The sequence below is a fragment of the Lagopus muta genome, chromosome 10 (genome assembly GCF_023343835.1).
Source record: "Lagopus muta isolate bLagMut1 chromosome 10, bLagMut1 primary, whole genome shotgun sequence".
In the NCBI taxonomy this organism is placed as follows: domain Eukaryota; kingdom Metazoa; phylum Chordata; class Aves; order Galliformes; family Phasianidae; genus Lagopus; species Lagopus muta.
In genome coordinates, this window is record NC_064442.1 from 4,566,120 (window position 1) to 4,583,900 (window position 17,781).

The following is a 17,781-nucleotide window of genomic DNA, read 5'->3' on the forward strand; positions in this document are numbered from 1 at the left end:
TCTCTCTCTCTCTCTCTCTCTCTCTCTTTCTCTTCCTCTCCCCCCCGCTCTCTTTCACTGCCCCTGAGATCCCAGCTAGAAAGAGGTACTCCACATTTTTTCATTACCAAAAATCCGTTGCAATAATCATTTGTTGCTAATTGAAACCCTTGGAGACATTTTCCCCACCCCCCCTCTTCACAAACATGGCAACTTTTAGACATGGCAAGCACGTTTGTTTTATTTTATTAAAAAATACGGTTCGGGGGAGGCTGAATCCTTCACCCACGAGAAATATCAGCTCACAGCCCCTTCCCAAGGGGGGAAATGGGAGCCCAGTACAGTGAGAGCTTGGGAAAATTTGGAATACATTACACCGCCTTTGGCAGGAGAATACTCTCCAACTAATGGATTCCTGCTCCTTTTTGTGTGTGTGTGTGTGTGTGTCGGTGTGGGGGGTTTCTGGAAAGAGGGGTGGTGGTCGTGGGGAGCCGAGCTTTTATTTTAAGAAACTGTTATGGTAAGAAGTGTGTCATACTTGACAAATGGAACAAACGCTCTTCCATTTCTTGCTTGTCCTTGCCTTAAAACGGGAATTAAGTTAACCACAGTGCTGCATGTTAATTGCATGTTTACTGGGCTAATGAAAATTACAATGGGGTTTTGCCACCTCGAACAGTGATGAAAAAGTATGAAGGCAATTGTCATTGCAGCCCTCGGGGAGGGCCGGGGCCGGGCCATGGGGGGTGGGAGGGGGGGGCCGGGTACGAACAATATTGATCAGAAGAAGGATAAATCTTTTAACTGCTCGTTAATACCATAAATATGGGCTACACAAGTTTCCACTCTTGTTAAGCCTAATCAGTACATGGAAGATGGAGACGTATCCCACTCGGATGCATTTTTCTTATTGCCAGAGGGATGCTCGCAGCTGTGGATGCCCTCCCCCGGTTCACCCCGGCCCCCAGATGCCTCCTCGCAGTGGATGAGCTCGAAAGGTGCGAGGAGGTGAACCCACCCTGCCCGTCCTTTTTCTCCCCTTTTGCAAATGCTCCTTTTCTGTAGAGCTCGACGGGTCGTGGTGGCAATGGGGACGGACTAAAGGGAGGAGGTCACCCCTCCCCGTGCCCCCCCCCCCCTCTTTATTCCTGAGCTCCGTGGAGAAGAGGAGGATGACCTGGGAACTCAGTCTGGGGGTGACCATTTCCATGCCGAAAATGAAACCCAAATGGCAAGAGCAGAGGGAAAGGTGGTGGAAGAAGGGCATTTCGAGCTCTCTTCCCCTACACCTCTCCAAAAGAGATTGCTGGAAAAAACAAACAAACAGGAAAAAAAAAAAAAAAAAAACCCACAAAAAACGGAGGAGGGGAATACAATTAAATAGCCTAAAGATGACTTAAATCCCAACCAAAAATAATTCTAGTGAGGAGTCTCTCCCCAGTGCCACACAGCCTCACATTTGGAAACTTTGGCCCAACTTGTGGCGATAGCTCCAACTCTGCTCCGCGGGGTCAGAGGTGAGAGCTATTTTAACCCCAAAAGCCTGCGAGTGACCAAGGCTGCGGCCGGGCTCGCAGCACTAATAGCCATAATTACCTCCTCCCTCCCAGGGACATTCCTCACAGCAGAAACGTTAGACGCCGAATTGAAGAAAATCCTGGAACTGAACATATCTTGGGGGGGTGGTGGTGGGGAAATAACAGCGATATGAAGGAATTTCAGAGCTCTCCCTTTCGCTTGGGGGGATTGAAGCCTTTTTTTTTTTTTTTTTTTTTTTTTTTTTTCCCCTCCTCTTTTTTTCCCCCTTTGCCAGCATTCCCAAGGCGCTGGGTCTTTGTCTTAGAAGGAATGGAGTGTCTGAATGGTGTGAAAGGGACAGAGAGGGTCGCTTCAAATCGATTTTACTTGTCCTCTCTGTCTTTTCGGATCAACGCCCTTCAATGGACACATAGGTGCTCTTTCAACCAAAAACTTGTGCAACATTTTCTGCCTGTATTGGTGCTAAATACAATAAACGCTGGGCAGATTTTTTTTTTCTTTCTTTCCAAAGCAGAAAGCACCCTAATTAAATTGTTTTATATGGACAGTCGAGACAGACCAATTAAGTATGCATTAGTATAAAGATATATTCGAGAGATAAGCGCTCTATAGGAGCCCTGTCTGGGCAAGGTGTGTAAAGTGTCCTCGCGAAGAGAGCCTGTAAGCAGGTTTTCATATGGATTTTTCCCCTCCATTGACTCCTATACTCGAGTAACGGACTGAATAAGTTAGCGAAAAGCCATTAGTGAAAGTGGTTTCTAAACAAAGTTAACAGGTGGACGTAGCCGGTTTTAGATTTGAATAACAGTCGCACATCTCCAACACACAGCCATGTATTTATGGAGCGTGCATGCACGCAGCGTGCGTTTACACAGAGAAATGCCTCCGACCCGGGGTTGCTGTGTAAATGCACATGAAATAAAGCAAACAGCTGGGCGCTGGCGGGGGCTGCGGTGCAGGGTGCGGGATCGGGATGCGCCAAAGGCGGGCATCGCGCTGCCGGGGCTGCGCTGCGCTGCGCTGCGCGGGCATCCGCGGGCACTGCGCGGCGGAGCGGGGTGACTGCGAGGGGAAAGATTTCCTATCCGAGGCACGGGCTTTCCCAGGAGTGAAATAACAGATGAGGGCAAAGCACACACACGCGCGCGCTCGCGCGAACTTCTCGTTCTGTCCATTTTATCACCCTGGGAAAGCTCTCGCGTATGGCTAACCGCAGGAACTGAGCTTTAAGCTCCTCTCCATTTCCATTTTTTTTTTCCTTCGCTGCAGATTTTCCAAGTCGTTACAAACCGCCCCCCCCCAACCAACCAACCAACCAACCAACCGGAGAAACAAACAAACAAAAAGCCCTCAGCCCCCAGCCCTGCCTCGGCTGAACCCGGGGCTGCAGAGTTGCGGGAGGGAGAGTGGGGAGGGGCGCGGGGGGTCACCTCGCATCCCGCACCCTGCGGGACCCCCGCGGGATGCTGAGGGGTGGGAGCGGGTCTCGCCCTGATGTGACACCGCTGTCACTCCAGGGGCCGGGGAAGAGAGGACAGAGGGATGCAGGGATGCGAAGCGCCCGTGCGACGGCTGCCTGCCTTCCCATTCATTTTCTAGCAGCGTTTTGGAAGTGCCAGACCATCATGTAGAGATGGGAGATGGGGATGAATAAGGCATTCTTCGCTTAGGTGGCTTAACGCCACGGTAAACAGGTTAGAGACAGAAGCTTTTACAGCCTCACTTTCTCTCTTTGCTCGTTACCTTCGAGGATAAATCATAACAGACGGTATGGGGGCAAGGAATGCATCTGAAGGAGATCTCAGCCAGTCACTGCCCGGACAATAGTCCACCTCCTGTTGGGTTGCGTATTGATCAGGAGAGGAGCTGAAGATGTCGCCACACTAAATATTTACTGATCACACACAAATAGCCGGGACTTGAACGATTTTCTCCTGTGAGGAGAGCAGAGAGAGAAGGGTAAATCATTTTATTAGTGTGTATAAAGCAAAGAGCACACTCTGGCTTGGAGTGTTTTAAGATGTGTCTTCAGCTGGATGAAAAGAGTTAGGGAAATCGATATGGAGTGATTAGATGAGCCAGTCGTGTCAAAGAGAGAGGCTGTGAATTTCATGGATTTGGTTATACCGGGAGGGGGAAAATATATCGAGAGATTAAAGGGAGGAACCCGCTGTAGCGGAGCCAATGAAAAAATAATATCTAATCAGAGCAGGCAAAGGTACGGATGGGATAAGCCCCACATTTCCAAAGAATCGCATCAGCTGGAGGGGAACCGGGGACGCACATGAAAGAGGCGAACGGGGGGCGAGCAGAGCCTAGAAATGCTACGGAGCAAACAGAGAGGCAGAGAAAAGTCGCCTCTGTAGAGCAATGCAGAGACACGGCGAGCGTGGGGACAAAAGGGACAGGAGCGAGGGGACGGCGGGTCTGCAGCGGGCGCTGGGTGAAGGTGCGGGGTCCCAGCCGTGTCCCCAGGCGGGGACAGCCCAGCTCCGGTGCGAGGGGCTCAAACTCTCCCCTCCAAGTTTGTTCTCCCCTCTTTCTCTCCCTCCTCAAGCAAAATGTGGTGGGTAAAATGGATTTTAGGGTTTAACCACCTCATTTTATCCATCCCCGTAATGACAAGGCTCGCAGTATGTAATCTACAGATTACTGCCATTCGAGGGCGACCACAAGTGGCGTAAAAAAAAAAATAAAAATAGTAATAAAAAATACACATAACATAAATAATCAGTATTTCTGAAAAGGACAAAAAGGCAGAACGCAGCCGTGCCATCGGGCTGGGAGCGGATTGCCGGGCGCAGGCGGCTCCGCCGTGCTCCAGGTGCCGGGACATTAAGGAACATTAAGGCCAACTTCGAGCAAATGTAGAAGTGCCAAAGGGCACAGAGCAGGGCAGGGCTCTGCCCATCGCCGTTAAAATACGTTCTTTAGGAAAGCTGGGATTTTCTTTTTCTTTTTCTTTTCTTTTTTTTTTTTTTTCTTTTGGTCTCTTTTTTGTTTTATTTATTTATTTATTTTTGCCTCAAATCAATGATGTTCGGGCCATCTTCAAACGCTGCTTCCTCCCTGGGTGTATTTTCCTGTAGCAGCAATAGGATGCGACTGCAGAGCACTGAGTCAAAGCACCGGGAGAAAGTTGGAGCCGCAGTTTAACTAATACTGAATGCTGGGAGGGAAGAAAGGCACAGAAGCAAGGAACGAGGAGTAGAAGCGATGTGGAAACAGCTTTTCATTAGTCCTCCAAGTGCTAATTTTGCTACTGTAAACAAACACTGAAGTTAGAAACAGCTGCATATACTGTGCCGGGCACTGGGAGTTGGGGGAAGAGAGGAGAAAATGGCTTTTGTCCCCTCGTGTCCCCCTTTTTGTCCATGCATGGCACCCAGCCCCTGCCTTTCCCCAAAGCCGGGGCTGATGCTGCTTTTAGCTGTGGAGAAGGGGACAAATAGAGGCACACGAAGAGCATTTCACATGAGCCATTGGAGCTCAGGCAGCTCTGCTGGATCACCAGTGCAACAGGAAACCTCGGGACAGACACAGCCTAATTAACAGTTTTCCATAGCTGAAGCGATTTTTAAGAATCCCAGTGGATTAGACCAATATGTTCAGGTGTAAGGCTACGAGGGCCTATAACTCCTTTCGCTATAATCTTATAACCTCCTTACCTAATTCCTTAGATTGCAGATAGGAAGAGTCTGACCCTGGAGGTCGGAAGGAGCTGGGTTTCATTAACCCTTCCCTCCTCGGCCCCGCTCCAGGGTTCACTGCACTGACTGAAGGACTGGAGGCAGAGGGAAGGGATTGGGATGGGGCTCGGCCCAAATGGGTGCCAGGGCTTCAGATGGTCTCTGCTCTCCCCCCAATCTAAAGGGAAAGGGAAATGGAAAGGGAACTTCTCTGTGTCCCGTGCGCCGGGAGGAGCTCACACGTACGGACATTCGGGAAATGATTCTTTCCCTTTACATCACTTCAGAGCTTTGCTTTTGTTTTTCTTCTTTTCTAATTTAAGAATTTTTTTTTAATGATTATTATTTTTTTTTTTCCCCAAACGTGAAGGGAATGAAACATGCTGGATACGTCAGATATTGCAAAAGGCAAAGCAATCTCCATCTCCGGGAGCAGCAGCCGTCTCTTAAGCTTGTCCATAAGCGAGCTGTAATCTTTAAGGGGGAAAAAAAAAAGAGAGAAATCTAGGCAAGCTTCTCAGGCTGTATTTGGCTGCTAACACACCTGGTTTATGTTTTAATAGGTAGTTGCATTGTATTGATTCAGGGTACATCATTGATGTTGAAAGTTAATAACGCTCAAATTATATCTATCTGCCTACGTACATAATTGCATACACAGTATAACACTGTAAGAATTTGCATTTTGCTGCACATTCTTTGTTCATAAATCTTTTAACACACTGAATTGTTCCTTTGAAGAAAATGCTATTGAACCACATGTTTAAGGAAAAGATGCTTCTAAACTATATGTTTAAGCAATGAAATTGTTGAGTGAAATACAGGTTTCTTTGTATCTCACACAAACCTTGCCATACGCCAATCTTAACCTGCACATCCAAAATGCCTCTGTGATTTTTTTTCCTTTCTCCCAGTCAGAAGGCAGAAATATGTGACCTGCTGAGCGAGGTGGGTACTTTTTGGTAAGTATGTTTAGATATGATCTCCAGATACATGTACCATACTTTCAAATTCTTGGGATGCTAATTGAGCTAGCAAACAACAACCCAGCTGAGCGTTTCGGTTCCTTCTCTGCTTAACAGGCGCTTAATACAGAATTATATTGTAGCCATCCATCTAGGGAACAATATAGCCAAGGAGTCAACAGCAACGTTAAACCCAGATCATACTTGCTGCCTTATTCAGACTCCTCTTCCTTTTCACGCTTCTAAAAATGAACTCTTTAAAGAGATTTTTTGATTTCTGAGCATCATAAAAAATAATTAGCAGAATCAGGAGCGGACAGAAAGTTCCAAACAACGGGTCTAAATATTTCATATTCCCACTTACAATTCTAGCCCGTCACTTGTAAAAAGGAACCATCCCCTATTTGTTCTTTAGATGTTTTAAAATACAGAAGGATGGATTATTGAGGCTGGCAGCTCCTATTTTTCCAGGGCCTGCCTTTGAGGTGACAGAAATAGAGACCGAACTATGAGGAAAAAACAAAACAAAACAAAAAATAACCCCAACAGCCCCCCCCAAGAAAAAACAAACAGCCAAATAAATAAAACCCAAACCCTGGACAGGAATATAGGCAGACAGCTATAGAACTGCATCTGAGCCGAATCATACGTACTGCAATAGGGGATGTGCAGAAAAAATAGATCGCATATTTATAACCTCGTAATTGGAATACATCCTTATCTCTCTCTTTTGAAACGTTGCAGCTTTCTTGGAAATATTTTGAGTGCATATTTTAAGCTCCATTCTCCCGAATTGAATTAGATGAGGTGTTTCACGAAGGAGTAAAATACTTGTTTGCAATTTAAGGTTTAAGTTTCAGTCACCTATACATCTCTGCATCATTTGCTTTGTCTTTTCCTTCTCCTTGTGTTTGCAGACCTTCTGTAAAATGGTGTTTATTTGTATCAAAATCTAATCTCTGCATGCAAGAAAAAAGAATGTTATTCAAAACAACCCCCTGTGTTTGACTGAGGTAAATGGGATGAGAATTTTTCACATGCAAAGAGTTAAAGCTGAACCGAAAACTTTAAAGCAAAGGGATAGCAGCAAACAGTGAAAAATGGCACGTCTGCTCCCTCTGACAAGCTTGCACTACATCACATGTTAGGAAGCACAGTTTTTTGAATCTAAGACCAGTTTTAGTTTTTAATAGGAAATAATTACATGGAACTTTATTTCCAGAGAGAACGTCCCTTCCAGCTACAGTGTTTTGCTTTGATCTGAGCATTAACTGGTAATAAAATAACCATATTTTGGATCCTAAGCATATTGATGCTTAAAGGAATGTTATGCTTTCAATCAAACTCTAACGTCAGATTATCCAAAGGTATTCATCCTCCTTTTGTCAGAAACCAATTTGTTCTTTTACTCCCGCAGCCCCTCACACGTGTTTCTGTACATTTTGGCATTTCATAGCAGAATTTGCACTGTCGAGGTGGAAAACTTGTGCAAGGAGTGAGATCACGTTCCAGCCTGGCAATCTGTGCCGTGTCCCACGCAGTCCCCGCTGTGGCTGCCCCTTACACTTGCACACCTCCATCGTGCCACTCCTGCGTGTGTGTATTCAGCTTGAAATCCCCCATTTTTATCGTTTTTGTTATTTTTTTACCTGCAGAATCAATCACTGGGACCCGTCCCAAACAATTAACCTCCCCTTTATATGACGGATCCAAGCGCAGTGCTTCATAAAGCCATGAAAAGGACATCCCAGACACCAGGACCCGAGCCCAGGCTGGTCACGGAGCATAAAGGGAGAGCCAAGGGGAGGTTTTATCTCTTTGCCCCACCAACTCTCGCTAGTTCTAAGTTTCAGTGTGACAATAAACCAGTTTTGATAAGGCAGCTCATGGATTTCTCTGCCACATAAAGTTTTCTTAATAATAAAAAAGAAGAAACTTTATCCCCGCTAAATTAAAATAGGGCAGATGTTGGATATGGTTCATATTAGCCAGCCCTTCACCCCTTTGCCCCTGGCACTAAAGTCCTGACTCTCGCTTTATTCCATGTCTGTTTCTAACTGGAAGGTATTATTCCTGCCCTCGCTCTCTTCTCGTATTTATTTTTTCAGCGTCTAAAATTAAACCTATTCATTTAGCAACATACGTTCTACTTCGGATTGCTAAACCTGCCCAGAGAGGGGAAACGTTTTCCAAAAAGTGATGCACCGCTGACCTTAAAACAAAACATAAGGCAGGGAAAGCTGCTCCTAAAAGGTTTATTTCTAGAGAGTTTTGTAGCTCTGTTGACGTTACAGGGATAATGGCTGTATTGCGACAGGCTTTCAAGGCCCAAGAGGTTTACGTTTGCTTCTGACCAGAAGTATAATAACATTTTAAGGGTGCAGGAAGTCTCATCACTTTTCAGATATTTAAAACAAGATTGAAAAAAAAAAAACAAAACCCTTGGGAAACATAGACGATGGTGGGCGGTCCTGCTGAGAAAGAAGGGCACAGACAAACTAAAAAAACAACCACCCCCCTGAAAACCCAAATAAAAATCAATATTAAAAAATCCCTAGCTTTGCCAGCTTTTCCCTGCTAGCTATATGAAAATCCTGGCTATTAAGCTCCTAGGATAGTACAGCTCTTTTCTCCAGGGTTGCAAAGATAGAATTTATTGTCCATTTGGAGCGCTCAAGTTTAGGCTAATAAAAGGCCCTCTGTAAGCAGAAATGCCAAAGTTGATGTTTGGCGTAGTTCTCAATGGTGGAGTTTATATAGGATGGGGCTCTGTGCTATTTAGAATTACTCATATCTCAGCAGCTGAAGATGATTTGACATACAGGAGTAAATGATAGTAGGCGACGGCTGGAGGTTAATCAGCCCGCTTTCTGAACTGGGCATTTGAAAGCAGGAAAAAGTGAAAGCTGCTCTCTCTCTCCCTTTCCTTTTCTAAGGCACTGCTAACTTTTATGATTTTTTTTTTCCTCTTTCTCTTTTACTATCTGTCTTTGTGCCTGAGGGCCAGTGAAAGAACACTGCAGATTCTAGATTGCTTTCAGAGTTTCCCTTTGCTGATGATGGATTACCATGTCAATTTAAACGGCATAGGATTAATTTGTTTCAATGATTTCTCTTTAGGCTGAATGCCAGTCTTTTTTTTTTCTATCTCTCTCCTTGCTCTTCAGAATAATAATAATAATAATAATAATAATAACAAATCCTTAAAAACCCCAAACGCTTTTGATATCCCACGTTAAAAAGACAATAATAGAAATAGACAAGTTAGGTGTAATGTTGCAACACAGTTACAGGTTTGAGTGTTTTTATCTCATTTTAAGGGGCTGAAGCATACAGTCAGTCACATTAAAATGAAATTGGATCCAACGTTTATTCAATAAATACTTGTCTTGTAGGTAATCCAGAGCAGAGTGCTTTTGACACATAAGGACTTAATTTGTCTTGGATAACAAGTTATTAATATGGCACATTTAAACTTGCCACCTACAATAAGGTCATTTAGATCTATAATATGGCTCATGAGGGAACTCCATAAAGCCAGAAACAAAGTTAGGGACCGCCCTCGCACGGGGCAGCTCCCGAGTCAGCGCGTGGCTCAGGCTTTGCTCTTTCCAAAGAAAGTTCTGAGAGGGAGGGCCCTCCCAAACCCCAACGGTTCACACCTGCTCCTCCCTGACAGGTGAGCAGAAATAGGGAGGGAGGAGGAAAAAACCCAAACGCACCTTTTCTGAATGAGTAATGCTGAAAGCCGCGTTGCATCTGCAGGCAAACTCACTGCAGTGCTGAGCGAAAGAAACAACATTTGGTTCCGAGGGAAAATTCGCCTGCGTTTGTGCTCTGCCTTGTCCACGTGCTCTGCGATTTTCTGGCTTTTAATAATAAGTGAGGAAGTTGGAACATAATCCACCCATAAATGTTATTGCTGTAATTTGACTGCGCCGTGTTTGTTCGCGCATCAGCCGTATACGGAAAGAGAGGTGGGGACGTGTGTTGGCGGTCCTCCTGCAGCCTGAACAAACAGAGGTCTTTGGGTATAGATTGGGTTTCAGACCCCTAATACTTTGTGATTGCTTTAAAATTTGGAAAGCTGGGGAAAGGGTGTTCAGTTTCAGACCCGTCCTCACTGAACCACGTCTGCAACAGTCCCATGGGGACGGGAACCCAGTGGGCATGCTGTATAGGATGTGGTTTGAGGCCGGCGATGCCTTCCCTGCACTGCATGTGTGAGCCTTGCTGTGCTGCTGCTTGACGTTAAGTTCTTGATTGCTCTTGCCCTGGCAGATTCTGTCTCTTTAAGTAACTAAATCTCATTTTTAAGCTCTTCCTGGGAAAAGGATGTTACACATGAGTAGAAAAATGCAGGCAAGAAAGGCTAATTGAATGAAAAGGGAGAATTAGGTTAAAAATAGAGTACAATCTAGTATCACATTTTCACTAGTGTAACCTGAAATGAAGGTGTCTCCGAGTCCCTAGTGATGCCAGAGTGTTTAGATGTTGGGCACAGATGGAGACACCTATTGAAATGTGTCTGAAGAAGATTAATAGGACTTGTCAGTGTTGGGAAAGCACTGCTTTGCTGTAAATTTCTACTAGCACAAGATGAATTACCGATGAATGCTCAGTTATCAACCCCATCACTATCATTGGACACTAAATCAAATTGAGCAGTTATCTACAATCAGAAAATTTCTTTTAAAAAGAGGCATACACCTTAAGGCTTAAACTCTTTAATAAGACAATAGCCTCTGTGGTATGTGTGTGTTCACGAAGGGATGTCGCTGAAAGTTTCTACACAAAAAGCTTCTGTTCTGAAACGAACTCTGAGTTTAGTGTGAAATCGGGCTTGTCGAACAATAGGAGATATTCAGAAATCCTGGTGGTACAATATAATGTTCTGCCGGGGGCCGGATCCACGCCATTAGATTTTGGATCGAGCCCTATTTGTGAATGGCTTTTTGTCAGCGCTGCTTTCTCTTCATTTTTGGTGATGATAAAAAAAACTTCTCTCTACCTTAAAGACTCAGCATCCTAATCATATATTAATGCAAAATAGCTGTCAAGACACAGGGCGTAAGTATAATGATAACAGCCCCCCCCAGCATATTTAGGAAATGACAGCTTAATATAATGAAATACACGATGAAAGAATGAAGAACAACACTGGAGCTAGGAATATTTCTTTTTACTCTTCTACAAAAGGGGAAACTGTCACAAGCAAAACTACGGCGAGCGTTCTCCAGCCCTGTGGTACCGCATATTAGCTGCATTCACCATGTGACGCCGCTGATGACAATGACATTAAAGAAGCACTATGTATTTTTAGTTTCTAGGACTTCTCTTCCTCTCACTCTGGCACAGCACCGCTTTATCCAAGGAGATTTATCGCAGCATGTTTTCAGGAGTCAATTTTTCCCATTTATTATAGACAAGGGCAGTCATTTATGTATAGGGAGGGAGACAGGTACAGTGCTGTTATCTGATCGGTGTCCCCAGCACAGCCACCATCCTAATGGATGCTAAATTCCCACTGTGTGGGATTGGGCCCTGCCTGGGCTCCGCAGCCCAGGAATGCATCCTCCCCATCTCCTCCACATATCTCACCTGTGATGTGTGCTGCTTTGTGAGGAGGGAATAATGTACCGCTTACCACAAAGCACGGCTTCAAATCCTTTGTGTGTTTTGCATCCCAGCTTATTATTTACCACCTTAAAAATGTGACTGGGGAAGGGACAGCAGTTGTTATCACCTTTATTTTTACACCCACATTTTTGGGCAACAAGCACCCTGTATTTGGGCCGGATTCTCACTCGGATGGAAGTTATTACCTTCTGGCAGAACGGAGCCGATCTCAGCCAGCCGCAGCCCATGCCCTGCTCACACGGGCTCTGCAAAGCATCCCCTTGTTCATTTATTTCCTTTGGAGGGTATGATTCCTTGAACGTGTTCGCTCTACGGAGAGCAGCGGTCAGTTTCTAACTTTATTTTCCCCCCAACAAACACAGTCAGAGAATATTAACAGGGGATATTAATAGAGCTGAGTGCGGCATGGTGCTAGTTAGGTGTAGTAGCTGAGAAATATGAACTAGTGAGCATAATCCATAAACTCCATTTGGTTACTATAATACTCCAATCTGTATTTATTACAACCCCACTCTGATGCTTATACAACAGCAATTGCTAGATTTATACACTCTAATGGTTTCACAATAGGAAAAACCTGTGTTCTTTATCTTTCTTTTCCTGTCCAAAATAACCCCTTCCACATATACTTCAGGCTTCTCTGGACCTTGTCTGGGTTTAATCACAGGCTGTGGGACAAAATGTGCATTATTAAGAAATATAAATATTTTCAGAAGCAATCAAAGGGTTGAAAGATTGATTCGGCATGTAGATTGGATTTAATTCGAAGCAGCTTTGTTCTAATGAGTACTACTGGGATACAAAGACAGCAGCCGCTTATGGCCACCAGTTGGGAGCTTGGATTCGCGGCAGTAACCTGTCAAGAATTTCACCCAACTGCCAGGTATTAAACAGCAGAGTTCTGGGGAAGTCGATGTCCAGCCTCCTCCATCAGAGGCTGGAATAGGATTTCAGAGTTCCTATTTTGCCACAGTGACAATTAAGGACAATTTCTTTGCGTGAGAAGGTGATTATTTTTTTTGTCCCTTGCAAAAGTGAACTGTAGCTCACTGTTGGCTTGGAAGATCACATCCCTGCTGGGAGACCCAGCAGAACCGCCTTGCTTGCCCTGCTTCCCTCAGAAAATCCTGCAGCGTCCTACAAAACATCCTCAAAGCTGAGAAAACGGGACAATTTGCTGCTTTACCTTCAGATTAAAAAAAAAAAATCGAAAACAACAAAAACAACAACAAAAAAAACACAACAGAAACCTGAAATTTCAACGTTTGCTGCAGGGTGGGGGGGTCACGTCACAGGTACTTGGGAGCACAAGACCCTGGAAACTCTCCTAAACGTCGAGCGTACAGTTGGAATCACAGCACATACAGGATCAAACACCCACTAGTTTCTCTCTCCCCATAGCCCCCCCTTGCCTACTTTTGTCCATAAAAGCAATAGAAAGAGAGAAAGCTTGAATTTTCTGAACTGTTTCACCCATCCACAGCTGGAATTCCAAAGTGAAATGAAAATGCCTTTAAAATCAACCCTACATGGGAGCCTGAGAGAACAAGTTTTCCTTTGTTGTAGGGTATAGTATTATTTGCTGTAGGTTTTTGATATACATTCTAAATTAGGCCTGCAAAGGAATGCTTCATCTTTAATTCATCACTCTCAGCTGAAAGAGATTAGCAATGTCTAGCACGCACCCTTCGTATGGTGCTGACCTCATCAAGTATGGCCTGAAATTAATTAGCCTCATTCATTCCAAATGGAAAAGGATAATGGAGCTGCATTTTAGAGATGACCATCACAAATTGTATGCAGCATATTTAAAATCCCTCCCCCCTCGCTCCCCTCCCCATTTAAAAAACTATGTAGATTAAAATTCTTTCCAGAACTTGCAATATGTCAGAGTTATCAAGGCATCGGGAGCAGAAACCGCTCCGTTTTTATTTGTGGAACTGGGAGCCACATTTTGTATGTGTGGCTGTAAAAGCGGCGAGTCTGTCTTGATGGCAGAACACCTGGAATTAATTTGATATTTCCAGGTGCTCTGGAAAACCAAGGCATCAAGCACTTGATGTTTAAACATTCTTCCACCCGCTAGCTTAAATCAATATGAAAGTGGTGTCCCTTTGTCATTCATACATGCAAAGTGCTAGCACAAACTCCAGCTTGGCTTCAGAGTCCTACATCACTCATAATCTAATTAGAAATCAGAGCAGAGCTGAAGCAGCATTCTTTGTGGATTCTTGGGCAGCAAATAGGGATACTTGTCTTTTGTTTCCCTCCCCGATGGCATTGTTCACAAGCTTTCACACCACATCTCTAAAGGTGGTTAGGTGCCTCAAGATGCTGACAGCCCTGAAGGACAAGATTATTTCGGTATTTAGGTGCCAACCCTGGGTGATTTCAAACAGAATTAAGCAACTGGACATTACTGGGGGGAGAAATAAAAGAAAAAACATCCAATGTGAATGAAAAGCTCTAATCTAAAACACAACCGATGTTTTTCCACGGTAAAATTGCCTGCAGGGTTATTCTGCTGAAGTTTGCTGATTCTACCATGGTCAGCAAGCTCCTGGCTTCAGGCAGTGCCTCTGGGGCTGGGCACCACGCTGCCCTTGGCACTGGTCAGTTTCTCAGAGACAGGGAACACAGCAAAGAACTCAAGCTTTCCCACTGGATTTTGGAATATGCCAATGACTCACAATGGTGAGGTCTGGGCTAAAAGCAGATTCAATCTGGATTCATCCTTCTGTGCTCTCCTCTTGTGAGCAATGACTGCTGATGGACCCCAGCGGTGTGGGCTTTTCCCTCTGCCTCCCCACCACTGATCATCTGGAGGGCCTGAGATAATTCTGTGGGTAAGAGACACGTTTTTCCTCACACCAAATAATGCACTGTGCAGATTGCACACCCAAGGCTGGATATACTGGGAAAAGGTTTTATGAAAATAGACAATCAGTTATTTCTTTTTAACACAAATATCTCCCTTCCAAAGATGTCGTTCAGTAAGGCAGCCACTGAATCCAGGATTGAGCCCGTTATTATTAATCCTAAACGAATTCACATTTGTCTACCATGAACAAAGCTGCTGGCCATCTGATAATCCAAATTTACTCAGGAAAAAAGAATGAGCAAATGTTAGAAGCAGCAGGTGAAATCATACCACAGTTATTAAGCCCTCTTTCAGGGGAAGCATAGGACAGATTAAATTGTTATGTTAGGCCATGTTGTGAGACCACGTCAATTTTGTTTGAGATCTTATCTTAGCTCAGAACTGTTTCCTCCTAAATTAAACCAAATGCTGAAGACATGAGAAGCATACTGAACCAAAGATGCAAAACTTTCGGTTTAGAAGCCTTCTGATCTTTTGTCCACAAACTATCAAGTTTTAGAGCTGCTGAATATTAAATAATAATGATTATCTTCAATTTGCATAAATTCATTTGTCATGCTGCAACACTGGCACAGATTTTCCTCACTATTTTTTTGCAATGAGGTGTTGATTTTACCTGAAAGCTGTTTTCATTTGCCACAGATCTTACAGACTGTGATCCTATGCTTACATTAAGCCTCATGCACTAACCGAACGCGGTTATTCATTCTGTCTCTGGTGCTCTTAATCTCCCTTTTCCAAACACCACTGTCCAACACACAAACAAACAGAATTTTACAGCCAGAACGGACAAACCGAACTGGCACTTTGTCCAGCTGTCACCGTGCACAAGCAGTTTCCTACATTCAGAAATGCGGTGTAATTCACCCTAATAAGAAATCAAATCTAAAAATGAGCTGAACAGCCATTTTCAGGAATAAGTAAGTTTCCAAATAAACCAGCTTTTTAGCTCAGCCTTTACTATGTTGCACTGTAAATCAATATAGTCTGCACTCAGAAGAACCCAGATGAGTTTGAATTGTCATCATTAAATCCTATTTCCTCCAACACAGCCAAACTAGGAGTCTCACTCCTGACAGAAGACTTTTCTCAAGTAGGGACAACTTCCTAACTTCCTACAGCAATGATTCAGGCTCCAAGCAGTTCCATATTTTTTTAGAAAACAAACCATTACCAAAAGGCACAGCGCGCTTCATCCCTGGTGTCAGAGATGGAGCAATAGAAGAAATAATATTATTTAGCTGCTTCTAAAGACAAACATAATGATTGCACATTAAATAATGCAAACTACTCAGCTGGACTTCCAGTTACCAGTATGCAAACTGTGTTCATCCATCACTTCATTCACCTCAGCTGTAACCATTGGTTAATGCTCAACTGGTGGGCATTAACACTGAGCTGTACATGTGAATGGGAAGAAAAGGGGAGTGCAAAGCTGTATAATTAGCTGAGATGAGTAGGATACCATTGCCAGCCTGAATTTGTTGATGACACCAGGCATTAGGCAAGTAAATCTTTACCTACTGAAGTAACAGTCCACTTGCTTTCAGGAATGACATCCAGGAGGTACCTATGCACTGCTTGGAAGTTCTGAGTACAATATAATGATTCAAAATGGAGGCTCAGCTTTACCGTGAAAAACTATCAGTGTTTCTTATTTTCAAGAGTGTTTAAATTTAGTCTTTATGGCTGGGAGTTAGGATCTCATCCATGAAGTACTGAGCACACAGAGCAATTTGGGTGATTTCCGTTCTCATCGAGCATAGACTAAGGAGGTGCTCAATGGCACCACTGGGGGTCTGTGTGTATGGTAAGGACCTTCTGTGAGTTATAGCTTGCTCCTATTTGCATCATATATCAGTTACCTATAGTAGTTTTTCCTAACCTGCTGAACATTGCATATCCACACATACACAGTGAGCACATGTGCTGAAAAACTTAAGTATACTGAGTAGACATTTCTGCTCTTTATCCCAGATATATTATTTTGCTCTCCTGTAAGATTTTCTTTCCATACATCCTAATGCCACCATCCTTTTCTCATAATAACATAAATTAGCACTCTATAGGTATAATTACAGTAAGAGTTATTTTACTGCAAATACTAGAAGTCCATAACCTGTAATTCACTTTTTCTGATACTCCTCTATTCTAACACAAGACATGTTATTTTAAACCATCTAGGACCTGAAAGCTAATTTTATACAGTAATATGTAATAGCAATGGAAGCTAAGCATCCTCCTTAACCCAGGTTTTACAGCAATGTTGCATTTCTTCACCAATTGCTGCTTGCTTGGCCTAAAATACTATAGCTGCCATACCCATTAGGGTTGCAGTCTGAAAAATAAACAAGAGGAAGCATGATATGTCTTTATCTGTTTAATTTAAGGCGTCTATGAAAGCTTAAGACTTATTAGCCTGGAATAAATAATCCCTTGTACTATTCCATGGCAGATTCAGGGGCAACAAAAGTATTTGTGCCCTCTACCGTGAATCTGCCATGTTTTCATGACACCAGCTGCTCTTCTGTTACAGAGACGAACTACCACAAGACAGTGTGCTTATGGGGACAAAACATGTGAAGACAGAGTTGATGGATCTGGAGCCCTGACTGCTGCCCGGCAATGGCTCAACATGGACTGCTCTCATCCCGGCTGCTCTTCAACAGTACTTTGAACTGCATGAAGACTTAAGAACCAAGCCAACAGCAAGAGCATGACCAAGAATCTGAGAATCAAGCCCGCACCAAGTGCGTGACCAAGTGTTTACTCCTCTTCCAGACCATACCTGAAACACGGCATGAAATTTCATTCTCTTCTTCTGCAGGTAGGAGCACTTCTTTCTGGCTCACATCTTTGTGTAGGCTCACTCTAGGTTACAGGCTCTAGTGTTAGCAATGAGCAAGTCAGTGACTCTAAAATAATCCATGAAAACCTCTGTCTTCCTCTAGAACTGACATTGTTTCATCATTTTCTCTCTGTTTTCTGGATAAATGCCTTCAGCATGAGAAGGGCACGCTGGCTCACATCCCACTTTATAGCTGAAAAGAACAAACTGACAAACATTTTTAATATGCTGCTGCTTATC

At 43.9% G+C, this 17,781-nt stretch overlaps 1 long non-coding RNA gene across 1 annotated transcript in view; it reads left to right on the forward strand.

The window, feature by feature from the left end:
- LOC125697991 (uncharacterized) overlaps positions 1-17,781 on the forward strand; it is a 36,591-nt gene that overhangs the window by 3,714 nt on the left and 15,096 nt on the right. The window contains exon 3 of the long non-coding RNA XR_007379036.1: positions 17,230-17,520. This is a non-coding gene — a long non-coding RNA (uncharacterized LOC125697991). The remainder of the gene's footprint in view (positions 1-17,229; positions 17,521-17,781) is intronic.